At 41.4% G+C, this 21,873-nt stretch overlaps 1 pseudogene; it reads left to right on the top strand.

Annotated features, from left to right (window-relative positions):
• Window positions 1-2,894: 2,894 nt before the first annotated feature.
• Window positions 2,895-4,200, top strand: LOC126960721 (protein phosphatase 1A-like; annotated as a pseudogene).
• The last annotated feature ends 17,673 nt before the right edge of the window (window positions 4,201-21,873 follow it).

Consider the following 21,873-nt stretch of genomic DNA (forward strand, 5'->3'; position numbering starts at 1 on the left):
TGATTTTCTTCACCAGAGTATTCAACATCTTGTGTATAATGAATTGGCATGGAGGAAATACTTTAACATGCAATACTCTAAGCCAGGGGTTCTTTAGCTACAAAGGGCAGCATAATCACCTTAATGACCTATTACAACATGGATTTCTGAGCCCCACCTCCAAAATTTCTGATTCAATAGGTCTGGGGTAGGACCTGAGAATGTACATGTCCCCCAAGTCTGCAGATGATGCTTCTGCTGCTGGTCCAAGGCACACTATGAGAACCACTGTTTAAGGCTTGCTACCAAAAGTGTGACCCCTGAACCAGCAGCATAGAATTATATAGCATGTAAGAAACTCAGAATCTCTGTCTATTCCGGAACTATTAAATTGGAATTTGCATTTTAACTAGGAGGTTTAACAAGGTGTTTTCTCCAGGTAATTTGTATGCATATTAGAGTTTGAAAAGTATTAGGATTTTAAAAAATAGGAGGGATATAGGATTGAATGTTTTCCTTAAGGCAAGGAGAAGTCTGGCATTGCCAAGTGAGAAGAAAGCCAAATGTTGAGAACTGTTAAGTAATATAGTTACAGTAGTTCTTCTTACCCATGGTTGCATTTGCTATGGTTTGGGTTACCCTTGGTCACTGAAAATAGGTGAATACAGTACAATCAGGTATTTTGAGAGAGAGAAAATACATTCATAAAACTTTTATTACAGCATATTGTTACAATTATTCCGTTTTATTATTGTTCCTGCTAATCTCTTACTGTGCCTAATTTATAAATTAGACTTTCTTGTAAGTATGTATGTATAGGAAAAACAACACATATAGGACTAGATACAATCTACAGTTTCAGGTGTCTACGGGGACTTGGAATGTATCCACCTCAAATAGGTATAACACCAAAGCAGCAAAAACCAACATAACTAACTTCATTTTTGTTTAAGAGACCTTTACCTATTCCCACACATAGGCAAGGATAATTATAGAGCACTGAGATCATATACAAAAACCGCAATCATGTAGTTTTTCAGAAAGAACACTGAGTTTAAAGGAAAAGTACACACAAGCAACTATGTTTTGTTAAAGATTTATGGAAACACTGTGACCTGACCAGGAAAAGAAATTCCCAACATCCTCTCACCCTTGCTGCCGCCCAGATACCTACAGTCATCAGTTACCTCTTGCCCCAAGTCCTCCATCTTCCTCCTGCCCTTGATGTAAAAAGAGCCAAAAATTTGGAATGACTTAAGATGGTAGTTTAGCATGATAATCTGCCATCATCTGGGTTGGCTGGCTTTCTAAATAAACCTGCTTTTCCTCCCACCAACCCTTGTCTCTTGAGTTTTGCCTTTCAAGCAGTAAGCAGCCAAACTTGGGTTTAGCTACAGGGGCACTATTGTGTATATTATACAAAATAGCTATAATTATATATATCTTAATTATATGTGTGTATGTGTATAATTTGTTTGTAGTCTCTAAATACATGTTATCTTTTTTAAAAAAAATAGACAACCGGTATAGGTTGAGGAGCTTTAGAATCCCTGAAAGCACAATTAGTAACCCGGGTGACAGAGAGCTCAGAATGAGGCAGAATTTCTTGGGTGGCAGCAGGCCAAAGCTAACACTGACTGACACCTGAGCCTAGCAATTGTCAAAAATGGAGAAGCCATTGGGCAAGTTCCCAGCTACATCTCTGGCACTCTTACTCCTGGGAACTATAAAAGTTACTCTTGGGCTACTTCTGTCTTCCATGTTCTTAGCTTCATGTAAGATGTAATGATGGCAGGTCTGAGAGTAGGGAAAGACGTTCAGTAAGAGAATAATTCTCCACAGTCTCATTAAAAGGCTAGAAGCAGAATTGGCCAACGAGAGGTATATATTGACAGAACTTTTCTAACCCCTGAAGCTTTTCTTGTCCAATTCAAAAACTCTCACTGATAGTAATAAAATACAAAGGAATATTAAGAAACGGTTACAGAAGTAAATGTATCATTTTATCCCCTAGTGTTCTGGAAATAGCATTTTTTAAAACAGTCATATTCTTTTTATGTTTAATATATTAGAATAAAATTTAGTATTAAAATAATAACCAATATTTGAAACAAAAAGTCTTTGAAATGTTCTTAAGTTTCTTAAGGAACATATTATACCAGGTGAAAGAAGTTTGCATAAAGATTGTAGGTAATTGTTACTCAAATCTTTTCTAATACTGGTCAGAAAATAAAGCTTCCCTAATCTCTGCAATAAAATGATATGGGTATTTTAATCATATGTTCAAAAGCTAGTATATGTAAGATGCTTTAAAATCATACTAGTATAAAGTTTTTAAAAATAATTTCAACTTTCATTTTAGATTCAATAGATCCATATGCGGGTATGTTACATGGTTATATCACATGATGCTAAGGTTGGGGATGCAAATGCTCTGTCTCCCAGATATAGAACGTAGTATCCAAAAGTTAGGTTTGCAACTCTTGCTTTCCCTCCTCTATCCACATTCTGTTAGTCCCCAATGTCTATTGTTGCCATATTTATGTTCATGAGTTCTCAATGTTTAGCTCCCACTTATACGTAAGAACATGCAGTATTTGTTTTTCTCTTTCTGTGTTAATTTGCTTGGGATAATGGCCTCCAGCTGCATCCAAATTGCTGCAAAGGACATACTTTTGTTCTTTTATATGGTGTTTAGTAGACCAACATGTATATGTACCACATTTTCTTTATCCAATGCACCACGGATGGGCATCTAGGTTGATTATGGTGCTATAGTAAACAGCACTGTTATGAATATAAAAGTATATGTCTTCTTGGTAGAACGATTTGTTTTCTTTTGGTTACATACTCAGTAGTGGGATTTCTGGGTCGAATGGTAGTTCTGTTTTATGTTCTTTGAGACATTAAAAGTTTTAATTTCTTTGCCTTCCACAGTGGCTGAATCAATTTACATTCCCACTAACAATGTATAAGCATTCCCTGCCTCCACAGCCTTGTTTTTTTGTTGTCGTTGTTGTTGTTTTACTTTTTAGGGTTTTGTTGTTGTTTTTGACTTTTTAATACAGTCCTAGAGGATTATGACATAATGGGAGCATTTTTAGACAAACAAAAATGGAAGAGCATAATGCCTAGGGGCTGGGTAATGAGTTGCAATATGAGCTAAGCAGCATGCAAGGTTGGCGTATTGAAATGGAGGATGCACATAGGGCTGTGATTGCTTTGCCAACTAGACTTGAAACATGGTCATTCTTTGCTGTGTAGGACGGGCATCATGGTTCTTAGGTTGCCAAATACTGCTGTGAGCATTTGTTACATCACATCGCCAATAACCAGGGTTTTAAAGGGTCTGCAGGAGCCCCTTCTGTGAAAAATGTAAAGAATGGAATCAGAACAGGTTTCCTGGAGATTGATGAGCACATGAGAGTTATGTTAGAGAAGAAAGATGGTGCAGATAGAAGTGGGTCAACAGCTGTAAGTGTCTTACTTTCTCCCCAACATGCTTATTTCACCAACTGTAGAGACTCTAGAAGTTTACTTTGTAGGAACAGAAAGTTCATTTCTTCACAAATTGCAAATCTGGAAAAAGAATGAATTCAGAATGCAGGTGGCTCTGTAATGACTCAGCATGTGAAAGGCTCTCTGGCTGTATCGATAGCCCTTGGGGATTTTGATTACAAATGTATCCATGGGAAAGGTCCTACTGAGCAGCTTGTCTCACCAGAGCCTGAAGTCCATGATATTGAAAGACCTGAAGAAGATGATCAGTTCACTATCCTTGCATGTGATGATATCTGGGATGTTATAAGAAATGAAGAGCTCTGTGGTTTTTTAAGATCCAGACTTGAAGTCACTGATGATCCTGAGAAAGTTTGCAATGAAGTAGTCGACACCTGTTTATACAAGGGAAGTCGAGACAACATGAGTGCGATTTTGATCTGTTTTCCAAGTGCACCCAAAGTATCAGCAGAAACAGCGAAGAAGGAGGCAGAGTTGGACAAGTACCTGGAATGCAGAGTAGCAGAAATCATAAAGAAGCAGGGGGAAGGTGTCCCTGACTTAGTCCATGTGATGTACACATTAGCCAATGAGAAAATCCCCAGCCTGCCACCTGGGAGTGAAATGGCAAATAAGCAGAATGTTATTGAAGCCATTTATAAAAGACTGAATCCTCATAAAAATGATGACACTGACTCCACATCAAATGATGCTATGTGCTAAAACTGCTCATCTAGCCATGGAATTTACCTTCACCTCCAAAGTTGAGGACAGCTCAGCTTTGTTGAAATTCTAACATCTGTCCTCAACTTTAAGGAAGGGGATATGACATGGGTGAGAATGCTTACACCAGAGAACTTCAGTAGTACAACTTCTGGCTCAGAACTGATTTTTTTTTTTTTTTGTAAATTTGACATGTAAACGTGATTTCAAACCATAATTCAAACATACCTTGATCCTCTAGGTAGTACCAGCTGGTACTAATTCTACTGAAACGATTCCAAAAAAATCTAGGAGGACGGAGTCCTCCCTAACTCATTCTATCAAGCTAGCTTCACCCTGAAACAAAAATCTCACAGGACACAACAAAAAAGGAAAACCACAGGCCAATATCCATTATGAAAATAGATGTAAAAATCCTAGCAAACTGAATCCAGTGGCACATCAGAAAGTTAATTCACCGTGATCAAGTAGGCTTCATTCCTGGGGTGCAAAGTTGGTTCAACACATGCAAATCAATAAATTTGTCACATAAACAGAATTGAAAACAAAAATCACATGATCATTTCAATAGGCACAGAAAGGGCTTTTGATAAAATCCAACATCCTTTCATAATAAACCATCAACAAACTAGGAATCAAAGGAACATACATCAAAATAATAAGATCCGTTTATGACAAACTCAGAGCCAACATCATACCAAACAGGCAAAAGCTGAATGCATTTTCCTAAGAACTACAGCAAGACAAAGATACCCACTCTCAACCACTTTTATACAACATAGTACTGGAAGCCTTTGCCAAGGTAATCAGGCAAGATAAAGAAATAAAAGGCACCCTAATAGGAAAGAAGAAGTCAAATTATCTCTCTTTGCAGACTTAATGATTATATACCCTAGAAAACCCTGAAGACTCCACCAAAAGGCTCCTGGAACCTGATAAACAACTTCAGTAAAGTTTCAGATACAAAACAGTGTACGAAAATCAGAGCATTTCCATACACCAATAACATTCAAGCTCAGAGCCAAATCAAGAACACACTCTCATTTGCAATTGCCACACACACAAAAACAAATTACCTAGGAATACATCTAACCAAGGAGGTGAAAGATTTCTACAAGGAGAACTAGAAAACACTGTCAAAAGAAACTACAGATGACACAAACAAATAAAAAACATTCCATGCTCATGACTGGAAGAATCAATATTGTTAAAATGGCCATACTGCCCAAAGCAATCTACAAATTCAGTGTCATTCCTATCCAACTACCAATGTCATTCTTCACAGAATTAGAAGAAAAAAAACTATTCTAAAATTCACATAGAACCAAAGAAGAATCAACATAGCCAAAGCAATCCTAAGCAAAAAGAGCAAAGTTGGAGGCATCACACTACCCAACCTCAAAGCATACTATTAGGCTATAGTAATCAAAACCGCATGGTACTGGTACAAAGGCAGACACATAGACAAATGGAACAGAATAGAGAACTCAGTAACAAAGCTGTGTACCTATAGCCATCTGATCTTTGACAGAATCAGCAAAAACAAGCAGTGAGGAAAGTACTCTCTATTCAATAAATGGTGTTGGAATAGATGGCTAGCCATATGCAGAAGAAGAAGAAGAAGAACCCCAACCTCTCACCACATACAAAACTTATCTCAAGATGAATGAAAAATTTAAATGTAAGACCTCAAACTATAACAATCATAGAAGAAAACCTAAAAAAACACCAGTCAGGACATCAGCCTTAAGAAATAATTTATGACTCAGTTCTCAAAAGCAATTGTAAATAAAACAAAAATTGACAAGTAGGATATAATGAAACTAAAGAGCTTCTGCACAGCAAAAGAAACTATAAGCAGAGTAAACAGTGCAAACATTTTAAAAAATCTATTTAACCATCTCATACCAGTTAGAATGGCGATCATTAAAAAGTCAGGAAACAACAGATGCTGGAGAGGATGTGGAGAAACAGGAACACTTTTACACTGTTGGTGGGAGTATACATTAGTTCAACCACTGTGGAAGATAGTGTGGTAATTCCTCAAGGATCTAGAATGAGAAATATCATTTGACCCAGCAATCCCATTACTGAATATATATCCAAGGATTATAAATCATGCTACTATAAAGACACATGCACACTTATGTTTACTGCAGCACTATTTACAATAGCAAAGACTTGGAACCAACTCAAATGCCCATCAATGATAGACTGGATAAAGAAAATGTGGCACATATACACCATGGAATACTATGCAGCCATAAAAAAGAATGAGTTCATGTCCTTTGCAGGGTTATGGATGAAACTGGAAGCCATTATTCTCAGCAAACTAACACAGGAACAGAAAACCAAACAATGCATGTTCTCACTCATAAGTAGGAGCTGAACAACATGGACACAGGGAGGGGAACATCACCAGGGCCTGTCAGTGGGTGGGGGAAAAGGGGGAGGGAGAGCATTAGGACAAATATCTAATGCATGCAGGGCTTAAAACCTAGATGACAGGTTAATAGGTACAGCAAACCACCATGGCACATGTATACCCATTAACAAACCTGCATATTCAGCAATGTATCCCAGAACTTAAGGTAAAATATAACATAAAAATTAAAAATCTATTTAACCTTTTATGCTACTGAAATTTCCTGCTTGTTTGTATTTCACCCTTACATAAGAAAAATGTATTTTATTGTTATATTAAATTCTTTAGGTCTCCTTGCTTACTGTGACCTTTCTCATCTTCAATTTGAAATGTTTTGATTTCAGAAGTTCTAGTGCATGTTGAAAGAAGTGATTGATTTTTGTCACATGTATGCTTGTCTGTCTAATTAGGATGATAGTACTACATTTACTCAGATATATTTGTGCATTTCAATGCAATATTAGGCTTTACTTTTTTTTTCCTTGGAAAGTATGATGAAAAATTGCCACAAAATTGCATTGCCCGAAAGATAAATTCTATTTGGTTTAATAAAGCACATTTTAGGAAATTTGGAAATGACTCACCCCTTGCTGTTCACTTAGTGCATTGGTTATGATGACCAACCTTAAGAAGGTAACCAACCTTAGGAAGGTAACTAACCTTAAGAAGGTAAACTTTTAGAAGAGAGGAGTGAACATCAACACTGACCTTGGTCTTATATTTAATTCTCTGTCTTCTTTCAGCTGGTATTACCATAAGTTGTTTACTGAATCACACATTTACCTAAAATAAGTCCTATTTATGCAGCAATTATTGCAGGTGACATAGTATACACCTACTAATTGCATATGCTTCTTGATTTTTTTAAGAAAATTTTTCTGCTGGAATGACCACCGAGTATGATGCAATTAGTGATTTTCTGCTACATTTAGCCACATTCTGGGTACTTGATGACACAAATGGCTTTTCTTTTGAGAAGATAAGCTTCATTTGAGTTACATACGAATTTTGTTGTTTATCTGATTAATGATCCTTAGACTGGCCACAGATGGATTATATGACCAGTAGGGACATGTTTCTGGACAAAAAAAAAGTAATTAACCCTGTGTTTGTTTATTCAATAGATGAATTATAGCCATGTCCAGCATGAGGAAAAATGAGGATACAAAAAATTAGCTGGGCCTGGTGATGTGCACCTGTAATACTAGCTAGTCGGGAAGCCGAGGCAGGAGAATTGCTTGAACCCAGGAGGCAGAGGTTGCAGTGAGCCAGGATCACACTGCTGCACTGCAGCCCGGCGACAGTGCAAGACTCTGTCTCAAAAAAGAAAAGAAATTTTGCAATTATTTATATTTCTTCCTATATACAATTTTCATAATCTTTCAGGAGTAGCTTAATCTCAGTGTAATTTACTTAAGCACCATGGACAAGCAAAACTTTTATTAAGATCTCATGTTTAGACAAGAAAGAAGGCGTGTTAATTACCTGATAATTATTTATGGCTCTTCATATCCATAATGGGGTGGGATTTCACCCAGTGACTCTTACAGCACCACTCTCTATTGCGGATTAAAATATGTTTAATGAATCATCTTCCAAAACCAAAGTCTCAGTCATCCCTCCTTCTACTCTTATGTGGTGTGTCTTCAAAAGCGCACGAACAGAACAAGAGTCACGTTTAACAGCACTGCAGCTTCCCAGCTCCACATGCTCTCCCATGCAAGTATTGTCCGAGATTCTTCTCGAAGAACAGCTGATCAGAAGTGAAGCCTTTGGAACCTGAGAGGAAGAGCTAAGAGACTAAAAGCAAATCTAATTGCAGCTGTTCATGTCTTTTCCCCATGGTTTCTGAGTCCTCTTTCCCATTTCAAAATCCCCACTCTAGCCTTCAGGATCCTTGTTTACTCAATTTCTTGAGGTTCTCTTGTGGCTCTAGAACCCCTCTGAGCACAGTGAGGGTACGTTCTGCATGGACTGCCACACCCAGCCCTGCACAGCTCTCTCATAACCCTCACAGTGCTTTTATCCTTATGCTTCTCTGGGTGTTTGATCACGTTGCCTGCCATATACTGCCCCCAATTTACCCAGCCATCTATAGACACTGAGCCATCATATTTACGAATAAACACAAGATACCAAAATGGACATGTCATTTTGTATTTCTCTCTTTTTTTTTTCTCAAGGCGACTAATGAAAAGGTTTTAACAAAAATAGCAATGGAGCCCAGTGACTTCTCCAAGATAATTTGTGAAACTCCTTCATCACACAAATATGACAGTTTCAACAAACATGCTCTCAGCCACCCCACACATTGATGCAGTCTTTAAACTGTTCCTGTTACAGCCCCTCAACTCTATACCACCAATCTCCCAAAAACGCTTTCAGGATTTAAGCTCCAAGCAAAATAGTAAAAATGTATCCATGAAATGTTTAGAAATCCAGCGGGTTTCAGAAATACTGAAGGGCTTGGGATAATGAGATTGATTGAATATCTTCACCAAATGCCTGTCTTTGTGGTTAGCTGGGAGTTGAACACCGTCTTGTGAACTGTCAGGAATAACTGTAGTTATGATTTTTATTAGTCTCTGGGGGATAGAGTTACATTTTCTCCCATCTTCATTTTCAGGCAACTTTGCGGTGGACTTTTCTGCATCTTAATTTAGGAGATTGTGTATTAATGAGTATATACAAGTCTGCCAGACGGTATTTACAGGTAATAAATGATCCCTATTCCATATTTTTGAGATCTCATCAGCTAGACTTAATATGACTTTTTATATCACGCACTTCAATGTGAATATTTATATTTATTTGAGTCTCTTATTCCCCTCACATCAGGAACAAAACTCGAACAGGCAAAAGGACTTAAAATGAACCCTTGCAAAATTGTGCGTTTCAAACTTGTGAATGTGGTGAGCACTTTTGATGTTGCTTACTTCCTTTGTCTGACCTCCTTTCTCACCAGTGAGTTTTCCTTCTCCATTCCTGGGCCCTTCAGGTTAGATTCTGAACATGTGAATAACGTGTTTTAAATATTGCTCAAGCACTGGGTCTTTAAAAGACACCAACACCTCCTGTGGCATTGGAGGTAATTTTCATCAAAGGAAAGGGATTTCCTAGCAGAACAGAAGCAGACTATGTCCTTTTTTGTACCAGGTTAGAATAATTCTAACTTTACTATCAGGAAAACCTGACTGTGACCCATGAAAATGAGAACAGTTGTTCATTTTCAGTCTATTAGGAGAGTGAGAAACCCTAGAGTTAGATGCCCCACCGGAGCTCTGGATCCCACCCCTCTCACCTTTCCAGGACACTGCCCCAGAAATTCTGCCTCCCTCCTTGCATTATTACATGACACCTGTCTTGTATCATTTTTAACAGCAAAAATATGTACTTTTATATATATATATATATATATATATATTTTAAAATCCCTTGACCCCTTGTAATCATCCAGTTACTGTCTCATTCCTTTGCTTTTTTTTTTTTTTTTTTTTTTTTTGAGACAGGGTCTTGCTCTTACCTAGGCTGGAGTGCAGTGGCACTATCTTGACTCACTGCAGCCTCCACTTTCTGGTCCCCAGAAATCCTCGTACCTCAGCCTCCTGAGTAGCTGGGACTACAGTAGCACAGCACCACACCTGGCTAATTTTTATATTTTTTGTAGAGATGGGGTTTTGCCACGTTGCCCTGATCCGCCCACCTCGGCCTCCCAAAGTGCTGGCATTGTACAGGCGTGAGCCACCGTGCCCAGCCCCTTTGCATCTTAACTGAACATTTTTTTTCAATTTTTTCAGGAGTTGTGTAAGTTCCCTACTTCCAAATACTCATGTGTTGTTTGTTGAACTAACTCCAGCCAAGCCACTTTACTGCGCTCGCTCTTGATAAGGTGGCCAAGAATCTTCACAGTCCCAGATCCAATGAGCAAGCACTCAGCCGTCACGTCACCGGACTTAGCAGCAGCATCTGATTTAGCCGATGATCTTCTCCTTTTCAAAACATTTATTTCGCTTGGCTTCCAGGACGCCATTGCCTTTTAGTTCTCCGGCTTCATTGCCGAGCCTCTTAGTCTCTGCAGCTGACGGCTCCTCATCTGCCAAGTGCTCAGAGTTAAATGTCCTCTGAGGTCTGTGTGTCCATATCTGTATCTACACAATTTTCCGAGGTGATCTCGTCTACTTTCCATGGCTTTTAATACATATATAGACTGACAATTCCCAAATTTCTGTCTCCTGCCTGGACCTCTCCTCTGATCTCCAGATTCCCATACACACTGTGGACTGGATAGTCCCACTCGAGTATCAACTAGACATTTCAAAATTAGCATGTCTAAAACGAAATTCCTGGCCGGGTGTGGTGGCTCACTCCTGTAGTCCCAGCACTTTGGGAGGCTGAGGTGGGTGGATCCCCTGAGGTCAGGAGTTCGAGACCATCCTGGTCAACATAGTGAAATTTAATCTCTAGTAAAAGAACAAAAGTTAGCCAGGCATGGTGTTGTGCCTGTAGCCCCAACTACTCAGGAGGCTGAGGCACGAAAATCGCTTGAGCTCTGGAGGCGGAAGTTGCCGTGAACTGAGATCACACCACTGCAGTCCAACCTGGGCAACAAAGGCAAAAATCTGTCTCAAAAAAATAAATAAAACCAAATTCCTGTTTCCTCGTCCCACTCTACTTCATTTCTGGCAATCATCCCGAGGTCAGTTTAAGTTATGTGAAAACTCTTTTCAAGCAGTTGCTCAGAAAGAAAAACAAACAAACCTTGCCATCATCCGTGATTCCTCCTGTTATTCCTCATATCCAAACCCTCTACTTTTCCACCTATTTTGAGTGCCGCTCTGCCTCCTTCCGCATTCAAGCCACCCTCACCTGTCCCCTGGTTTAATAAAATCCCTCCTGATTCCCTGCTTCCATGTTTTATCTCCTGTTCCACTGCCATCCCTATACCATGTTTATCACCTTACAACCGTCACAATAATCCTTTTAAAAGATTAGTCCGAGCAGTCTTTCGTCTGCTCAAAACCCTCAACTGACTTTACGTTTTACTCAGAATAAGATTCAAGAATCTTGACAATGGCTTAGAATCTTATTAATGACACCACCTGCCACCTCCCTGATTGCATTTATTTTTTTATTTTTTATTTTTTTGAGACCGAGTCTCGCTCTGTCACCCAAACTGGAGGGCAGTGGTGCGATCTCAGCTCACTGCAAGCTCCGCCTCCCAGGTTCATGCCATTCTCCTCCCTCAGCCTCCCAAGTAGCTGGGACTACAGGCATCAGCCACCATGCCTGGCTAATTTTTTTAAATTTTTGTACAGGTGGGGTTTCACCATGTTGGCCAGGATAGTCTCAATCTCCTGACCTCATGATCTGCCAGCCTTGGCCTCCCATAGTGCTGGGATTACATGTGTGAGCCACAGGCCTGACCCCTGATTGCATTTCTTAGCACATGACACAGTCCTTATTCTGCTCCAGCCACACAATCTCTATGTGTGACTCAAAAATGCCCAGGAAGTTCAGGCCCTAAGGTCTTTCACTCGCTGTTCTCTCTGCGCGGGCTAACGAGTGACATGAGTCACTCTCAGCTATCTTAGGTCTTGCTCAAACATCACCCTATCTTAGGTGGCATCCCTGACCATGTTGCAAAATAGCAACAGGACCCCAGTTAAGTTCCTCTATTTTCCTTACCTTATTTTTCTCCGTTACATTTAGCTCTTTATTTAGTTAGTTAGTTACTTGTTTATCTCAGTCTTCCCCCGGCCCCATAAAATGCATGCTCCATGAAAATAAGACTTTTGCCAGTTTTCACAGGTTTTTTGTTTTGTTTTGTTTTGTTTTTCCTCAGTGGCTATGTTACAGGCGTTTGAATCAGAGTAACTCCATCTTGAATAGCAACTGAGTAAAATAAGGCTGAGACCTACTGGGCTGCATTCCCAGACAGGTAGGGCATTCAAAGTCATAGGATAAGATAAGAGGTTGGCACAAAATACAGGTCACAAAGACCTTCCTGATAAAACAGGTTGCAGTAAAGAAGCCGGTCAAAACCCACCAAAACCAAGATGGCGATGAGAGTGACTTCTAGTTGTCCCTACTGCTACACTCCCATCAGTGCCACAACAGTTTACAAATGCCATGGCAACATCAGGAAGTTAAAGTATATGGTCTAAAAAGGAGAGGCATGCATAATCCACCCCTTGTTTAGCATATAATCAAGAAATAACCCTAAAAATGGGTGACCAGCAGCCCTTGGGAGTGCTCTATTGAGTAGCCATTCTTTTATTCTTTTACTTTCTTAATAAACTTGCTTTCACTTTACAAACTCACCCTGAATTGTTTCTTGTGTGAGTTCCAGAACCCTCTCTGGGGGTCTGGATCGGGACCCCTTTCCTATAACAGCTAAAACAGTGCAGGCATGTAATAAGAGCTCAATAAATGTTTGTTGTATAGATGATTAAGTGACCAGAAAAGTCTCTAGCCGTATTGCTTGGAGTTTTCAGAAGAAGCATGCTGTAGAATCTTAGGGTGTGGAGGGAGACCAATAGAAGACAATGAAAACTGTAGCAGGTTAAGAACAAGTTGTATGTTTCTTGTGTTTGAAAAAGGGTGTTACTATAGCTGTGCCATGAATGTCTCAGTGTGCATAAAATACTAAGAAGGCATCTTTTATATTTCTACATTCTGCAGAGCAGGCTGACAGGTGAGCAGATAGTACAGGCCGGGGATAAGTAGTCATAAAATCAGTATTGCTCTGAAATCTGTTCATCCCTAGGAGAAAATGTCTTTCCCTCCCCTCCCCTCCCCCTCCCCCCTCCCCTCCTCCTCCCCTCTCCCCTCCTCCCCCCCCCCCCCCCCCCCCCCCTCCTCCTCTCTCCACTCCTCTCCTCTCCTCTCCTCTCTCTCCTCTCCTCTCCTTCCAGACATAGTCTCACTCCTGTCATCCAGGCTGAAGTGTAGTGGCATGATCTCAGCTCACTGCAGCCTCAGCATCCCAGGCTCAAGTGATCCTCCCACCTCAGCCCCCGACGTAGCTGAGACTACAAGCATGAGCCACCACACCTGGCTAATTTTTGTATGTTTTGTGGATACGGTTTTCGCCATGTTGCCCAGGCTGGTCTCAAACTCCTGGGCTCAAGCGATCTGCCCATCCCAAAGTGCTGGGATTGCAGGCAAGAGCTACTGTGCTCATCCTAAGAGAAAACGTCATCTACGATGTTGTCAAGTGGTGGTGTCAGAAGAAAGCTACAAAGAGCTAATTTGCCATGAATCTTTTATGTTTCTCTAAGTTTTGGGAGTGTGGCACTGATTTCCCTGTGTTCTGGACTATCCATTCAAGGAGCAGCTATGGACATAGAGGTAGTGTCTCCTCTGTAGCAAAGGATGTTTGCTTATAACCTTGGAAGATAGAGGAGTATGTCCCCTTGGACATGCTTGCTGCCCGTTATAAACAATTGGGGTTCCCAAAGCTCTCAGGGTCCTCTCCTGTAGTGCAACCTACTGAATGTGCAGGGGCCATCTGACCCTCTTTGTGTTGACCTGTGGTACAAGGAGCTCAGGAAACCGGCACAAACATGCACATGTTCTGGCCGCTGCTGCTGTTCGATGAACTGTTTTTCATCTATGACCTGGGATCTTTTTTTTTTTTTGAGACGGAGTCTCGCTGTGTCTCCCAGGCTGGAGTGCAGTGGCGTGATCTCGGCTCACTGCAAGCTCCGCCTCCCGGGTTCACGCCATTCTCCCGCCTCAGCCTCCCAAGTAGCTGAGACTACAGGCGCCCGCCACCACGCCCGGCTAGTTTTTTGTATTTTTAGTAGAGACGGGGTTTCACCATGTTAGCCAGGATAGTCTCGATCTCCTGACCTCGTGATCCACCCGCCTCGGCCTCCCAAAGTGCTGGGATTACAGGCTTGAGCCACCGCGCCCGGCCTGACCTGGGATCTTATGAGGTCTGTCAACATCCATGAAACTGGGGCAGCCACACTTGTTAGCTTGCAATGAGAGTGAGATTTCAGACCCTTCATAGTTCTCAGCAGTTCTGGCATTAAATGTGGGATGCTGAAAAAGGTTTGCCTTTCTAGAAGGAAAAGAATGAGGACCTTATGGGCTGATGAACAAGGCTTGAGAAAAGTCCATGGGAATTGATAGTAAATATGATGACCAAATTGTATGGTTAGCTGGACAATCAATAGAACTTCACCACTGCCCACTGATGAGGAACTGGGAAGGTGGTCACAGCTGACAATATGAGGAAGCAGTTTCAAAAAATCTAACAAATACTGTCATTGTTGTCAACTCTCCTCCAGGCAGAGGAACTTCCTTGAGAAACTCATGGTTAATCGGGTGCACTGAATTATAGCAACCTGTACTAAGATTTATCTTAGGTCAGCAAAAATTTCCACCTCTTTCTGACAACAGTTGCATAGCTGAATGTGTACACTGAGTGTGAAAGGAGGAATCTTTGGGACCATGATTAGGGGCTGAACTAGGCTAATTGTTAGAGCGCTGGCTGGTTCCCTTGAGAGGTATGCTAAGGAGGAATGGTAGCAGCTGGGCCCTCTTCCAGTTCAGTCCTTCCTGCAGTTCACCGGGCCAATTGTGCATCCACTTAAGACAACTGTACATGGACTTAGAGGTGGTTATTTTTGTTTGGGTTTTGTTGTTTGTTTGTTTGTTTTGCAGTGCATCCTGGCTGCTATAAGGGAGCATTAGCCTTGTCAAGGAGATTTCTTGATATAGTTAAACTCTTGGAGAAACCATAGAAGAGACATTGACTAGTATTCTGACTCTTACTGCTCCTGATTGGATTTACAATGTTGATAAAGGAGACCCACTGGAGAATGAGATATTGACCCAATGAAATCTATATAAATTCTTGTGGGCAGCCTCACCACCATGGAAAATTTCTATAGTCTTTATATTGAAATAAGGCAAGAGCTTAAGTGATATTAGCATGAAAATAGAGTTGCAGGTGTCCCATATTAAAGGGAACTCCTTTAAAATGTTGCCCCTGTAAGAGCCAGTCAAGTATTAGTTGGCCTGAGGATGCAAACCTAGTGGTCCCAGCTGGAAAACAGTGTGACTGCTGACGAGTTTTGGGGTTCTCATGGTGTAAACAAGAGGACCCCTCCACCCAGGAGAGTATTGGCTGGGATGAACATATTTGCAGTTCCTTCGGTTGAACCAAAGCTGCTGCTGTACTGCTCAAAACTAAAGGTAAATGTGAAGCCGCTTGCACAGAGCTTCCCTCTGTCTGTGCTATCCTTCACTCTTTCTCTACCCTGATCTCAGCCACTTTAAGGAGACAGAAGATTAGAGGTGGAGTTGAGGTCTGTTTCCAAGGTGGAATCAAAGGTTATATCCACCTACTGGAATATGTTTGGGAATTTTGAACAGGGGAAGGATTCAAACTTTTATGGCTTTTTGGGTATGGGCACCTAGGGAACTATCCTATGCAGACCCATGAAAGAAAATGGGTCTAGATTCAGCTAATCAGGTTAGGGAAGAGTTCACGGTGCGAAAAGAAGGTTAATGTGACCTTATGGCCCTATTCAATGTTCTGTTGTTGATGCTTGTACATATGAATGTATAGTAGACGTGGGTGTGTCATATGATTGTACTTCTTTGTCCCATACTGCCAGAGACAAGTTTTTTGACTGAGAAGAGCCACACGTAGAGAACTCCTAGTGGGACACAGAAATAGCTCCATACCTTATGTTTTTTTCCTCTCCTGGGTGTTCTATCAGAAATCATACAGCATCTTGGGGGAAAGGAAGATCATAGCCTTGTTGAAGGACTTAGAGGTAGAAGGAATAGCAAGAGATGCATTAGCCCAATACAACAGCTTTATACAGTCAGTGAAAAAAACTTAACAGGACTAGAGTTTCACAGGAGTAATCAACTTGAATTCAGTTATTGTTCCAAATGCGTCAGCAGTTGCAGACATTGTAAAGGTGATTGAATTCATTACACAGATTGATAGCACTTGGTGTGTTGTCTTAGATACTGCTGAAACCTATTTTGCCATAGGCCCAGCACCAAGGCATCTGGATCAGTTCTCATTCACGTGGGAAGGTCTCCAATGTATGGCTGCCGTACTCCCTGGGTGTTGCTTAAACTTCCCTGCAATTTGTCACCAAGGAACAGGTGAGGATTTAGCACAAGTGTTTCTGTTCTTTAATTTCCAAAGTTTTTCTTATGTGTATGTTACCAAGTCAGAATATTCATCCTCAATGGCCCTGACTGTGGTATTATCACACTTTCTCTAGCGGGAGTAACTGATAAATTCTGAAAAACTGCAAAAGAACTGCTTGCCAAGTAAAGTTTTTCATGGAACAATGTGGGTGGATTCACAATGCTGAGTCCCTCTGGCAGTCAAGGAAGACTGCTGTCTCGTCAGACCTTAAAGTCAAAAAAAAAAAAAAAAAAAAAAAAAAAAAACAAAAAGATGCCACATTTTTGGGCTCTTTAAGAACTGGAGATAGAATGTACCTCTCTTGGGCGATCTGCTTATCTTTTACATTGGCTTATCCAAAAAGCATAATTTGAATAGGGCCTAAACCAACAGTCTCCACTGAAAGGTGTTCAGTAAACTGAAATATGCTTTCCATTCTGGGAACCCACAGCCTTAACATCCATCTTGAGTGACCAATGATTTGCTACTTTGTGCCTCTGATAAAGAGAAGCTGCCTCCATTCAGAGGTGCCCACTAGGGTCTGGACTTGTCCACTCCTTGAGACAGACAGTGCAGCCAGGGAGAGGATAAGTCCTGACCCCAATGGGTATGCTGAATGGAGACCGCTTCTCTACCAGAGGCTCAAAGTAGCAAATTATAACGCCCTTTATAAAGCAGCTTCTGGCTCTTCTTGACCTAAAAAACATGACCTACAGAGGTCTTGTGACTTGCTGAACTGATATTGTCATTTGGCGGTGGGTGGGTCAATTCAGAATCAATGACAAGTTGGGAAAGGCCCAACAAGCCTTGGCTGGTGAAAGGAAACAGCATATTTATGAATGCCACCAGCCTGGCCTCAGCACTTTCTTAGCATCCTGGCAGCAACTTTACATAAAACATGGTAACTATCTTTTTGGTAGATTCTTTATCTCCCTTTCTGTCACCTGAGGCTAAGCTGCTATCTCAATGGAGCCTTCAGTCCACAGTGGTCCCCTAAATGCCTATGGCTGGTTCACTGATGGTTTGGCTGAGTTGAATTACAACAATATCAGCAAGGCTGCTGGGGCTGTTGAATCTCAGTGGCAGCTATGCAGAAAATGAACGTGGTTCTCTCTAGTAAGTGGGCACAGCTCAAGGCCATTCTCTTTGATCTGGCAAGTATAGTCCTTAGTGAACTTTGTTAGATTTTTACTGACTCTTAGGCTGTTCCCAGTGGCCCAGCTGTTTGGCATGCCACTTGGAAAAGCACAGACCTACAGATTCAATATGTCCTCTTTGGGATCAAGAACTGTGAAAATAATTCACAGCTGTTAATCAAAACATGTGGACCACTCATGTAGATACACCACATGAGTCTGTTTTCTGATAAGACCACCTGGAAGTGAGCAGCTGATTGAGCTTGCACCACCCAGGATGTCACCTTGGCTGCCTGAATCCATCATGGTATCAGGCCTGCTAACATATCCACCGACATAGACTGGATACAGAGGAAAGGACCCTGTATTTCTGATGCAGAGGCCAGCATGCAAGCCAGACCTGGGACTCCTGCCGGAAGCTGAACAAACAGCTTACCTGAAGGTGAGGCCACATTGTTTGGGGTACTGCACAAACCCATTCTTGGAAGCCTACACTAAGCAGTCAGGTGGTGGTGCTTCACCACTCTTGATTTAATTGAGGTTCCACTGTGGCTGTTTGAGTTTGATCATCTGACCCTGTGGCATTCTAGGGGGGTAGAAAAATGCCCCCCATGAACATAAAGGGCAGATTGGACTGGCTGGCATCATGCAGTCCCTCCAGAATAAGGATTGACTGCATTATGCAAACTGATCTGGAAATGCCAGGGCTCACCAGCCGTTTGGGCAGCCACACTGGAGGCCCTGGGACCTTTGCCCAAAAACTGATGTGGGTGCTACTTGGGCCACTCCAACAAATGTAAATAGTGCCTTCTTTCCAGGGACTCCATGTCCTCACAAGAACTGTGCTTCTTGTGTGAAGCCACGCATTTGTTACTCTCTCCTTGAAAACACGGTGACTCATACCTTAGGGTGGTCATAAGAAACCTCTCATATGACCTCAAGGATCCCTCCAAAATGAGGCTGTCTTTGGTTTATCCAAAGAGCTTCCTGGAGGGGTAACTGACACATTTTTTTATGTGCAACCTGTGGGCAGTTATCTGTGCATTGGAAGTCCTTCAATTAGAAATGGTGATACAAAATTTGTCCCTGATTTTAGCTCAAGTGATCAGTGGTGCCAACTTTGCCCTGGAAGACAATCAAATCAGTTTCAGCTCACTGGCCAGGGTTGTTATGGATGATACCATTGCCCTATATTTTCTGCTTGCAAGCCAAGGCAGGTCTGTGCAAATGCTAATACATCCTGCTATACGTGGATTAATGCCTTGGGTCAAGTGAAAAGGTCGATACAGAAACTGATGGTTTATGGGATTTGTTTAGCTGGTTAGGCCTGGGATCCCAGGAGCCGTAATTGAGGTCACTACTGCTGCTTGGAGTCTTGTTGGTAATAGCCTCAATTAAGTACTACATAAGACAAATTGAAAGTGTGTGTTCCAACCTCTTTCTGTCAGATTAATTAGAGTGGTTATTAGAGTGGCATACTCAAGGAAAATTCATCAGAATCCAGGATGGTAGAGAAACAAGGGGTAGATGTTGGGAGATAACCCATCACAGGATTCTTACATTTATCCATATCTTGTGACTTTCTTTGTTTTGGATTGTCTTTTAGAGGATGTTTGTCCAGAAAACAGCCATTGAAGATAGTTTCTCTCTAGAGCAAAGGACAGACATATTTGCTGTCTGGTATAATAAAGGTATTTTCCCCCCTGTGGATCAAAGGGCAAACATGCTTACTGTCAATTATAAAAAATGTGGGTTCCCAAAGCTTAGGTTTCCTCTCCTATAATGCAGCACACTCACATGCAGGTGTCATGGGGCCCTCTTTGTGTTGCTGCCTAAGAATTGGCATTTATGAAACCAGAAAAAATTACTGTTATTCTGGCTAGGCTATTGCTTTGAGTAATAAACCATCCTTTATCTCTAACAAGGAACCTAATGCCTTCTACCTACCTCATGAAATGGTGGCCAGCTAAGTTGTCGGATTGCAAGAAGGAGAGAATCTCAAACCATTTATAGTTCTTGACAATAAGTTCCAGTGAATTCAAATTATGTTCGATTTATCCCTCTATTTGGGAGGAATCATCAATTTTGTATATAAACATGCAGTCTGATTTTGCAGTTAGAAAGATGGAAGGCCCAACAGTCACCTCTGTAGGGTAAAGTTTACTAAAGAAAATAAGAGTGGCTGTGTTATTGTGGAAGGACTTATCCTCAACAAAAGGTGGATCCTCAAAAAAATGGGATGAGGCAGAGAGTCAAAAACGACCAAGGAGAGAGTGTTTCTCAAGGGCCCAAATGATGCTGAGGTCCTAAGCAGATTCTGTAAGTTTAATTCTATCCTGCATTATGTAGTAGAATGTATTGTGTTTCAGAAGTGCTGAAATTGAAATGTGTAGTTCATTCAGTAATGAATAATGGGAGGTCCCGTCCAGCAGAGGGAGAAAGCATCAGGATATAGCAGGCAACACTCGGGGCAAGGAAAGGTAGTTGTCAACTGACTTTGTTCTTTAGGAGGAAGAATCTTGGACCACTCTTCTCTTTTCCCACTTTGCTCTAGCCACACTGACCTTTGGTTTCTTCAAACACACAAAGCTTTTCCCCTTTATTGGGACATTTTATGAGCTATGACATCTGCCTGAAATGTTCCTTCCCATGATTCTAAAAAGACTAGCTATGTCTTGCATGCATTCAGTTCATTCAGCAGTTAGTGAGCACCTGTATGTGCCAGATTTTGCTCCACATTTTGGGGATAAAACCCCAAAAGAAGCTATGCATTAATACAAAATCCTGCCCTCATGGAACTTATATTCTAGTAGGGTGTAGGAGCACAGACTACACATTATGTAAATAAATAAACCAAGTGCTGTTTCAAATCATGGCAAATGCTGTAGAGAAAAAACAGCTGGCAAGAGAGATAGTGAATGGCAGAATAACAGTGGGGATTTTACACAGGTGTAGGGAACATCGCACTAGCAACATGGGAACAAAGAAGAGAGGTCAGGGGTGAGTTGTGTAGGTACCTTGGGGAAGATAGGTCAGAGCAGAAGAAATAAGTACAAAGGCCCTGAGGTAGAAGTGTGCTATGCTGTGTGCATGGCTGGAGTACAGGGGAAAAGGAATGAAGATGGAGGAGGAGCTAAGGTCATGCAAGTACTGAGGCTGAATCATGTCGAGTCTTGTAGTCACTGTAGGGACTTGGATGCTGCTGTGTGAGAAGAAACAGAGTTTCCATACTCTGGTGGGCTGAAATGATGGATGATTAGATTGACTGAGGAGAGAAGGCACTATCAGAGAGACAGGAGAGCATATCTCAGGGTAAGTCAGAGAGCAAACGATCTAGTGCAAAAGTGGAAAGAGGCACCTTACATAGAAGCACAGGAAGTTCTTCCTCCAGATCAGCAGGAGAAGGCAGCAAAATGGGTAGGATCGGTTGTTGGGAGCTTAGGAAACATCTCTTCTCATTGCTTTTATTTTTGTGTTCCCCCAGAGAAACAGGAGGCAGGCTCCTTAGAGAGGGTGAGAAAAGGAGATATTGGGGCTATGCAGAAATAGTAGGTGGCCAGGCATGGTGACTCATGCCTGTAATCCCTTCACTTTGGGAGGCTGAGGCAAGTGGATCACTTGAGACAAGGAAATTGAGACCAGCTTGGGCAACATGGCAAAACCCCATTTCTACTAAAACTACCAAAATTTCCTGGATGTGGTGGTGTGCACCTGTAATCCCAGCTACTGGGGAGGCTGAGGCGCAAGAATCACTTCAACCTGGGAGGGAGAAGTTGCAGTGAGTTGAGATCACACCACTGCACTCCAGCCTGGGTGACAGAGCTAGGCTCTGTCTCAAAAAAAAAAAAAAAAAAAAAAAAAAGGAAAAGAAAAGAAGTAGGTATACAATGGACTAGAAAAATGCAATATGATTTTCAGCAGTGTCAAGTGTCCTCTAGAGGTCCCGG

The sequence above is a fragment of the Macaca thibetana genome, chromosome 8 (genome assembly GCF_024542745.1).
Source record: "Macaca thibetana thibetana isolate TM-01 chromosome 8, ASM2454274v1, whole genome shotgun sequence".
Lineage (NCBI taxonomy): Eukaryota > Metazoa > Chordata > Mammalia > Primates > Cercopithecidae > Macaca > Macaca thibetana.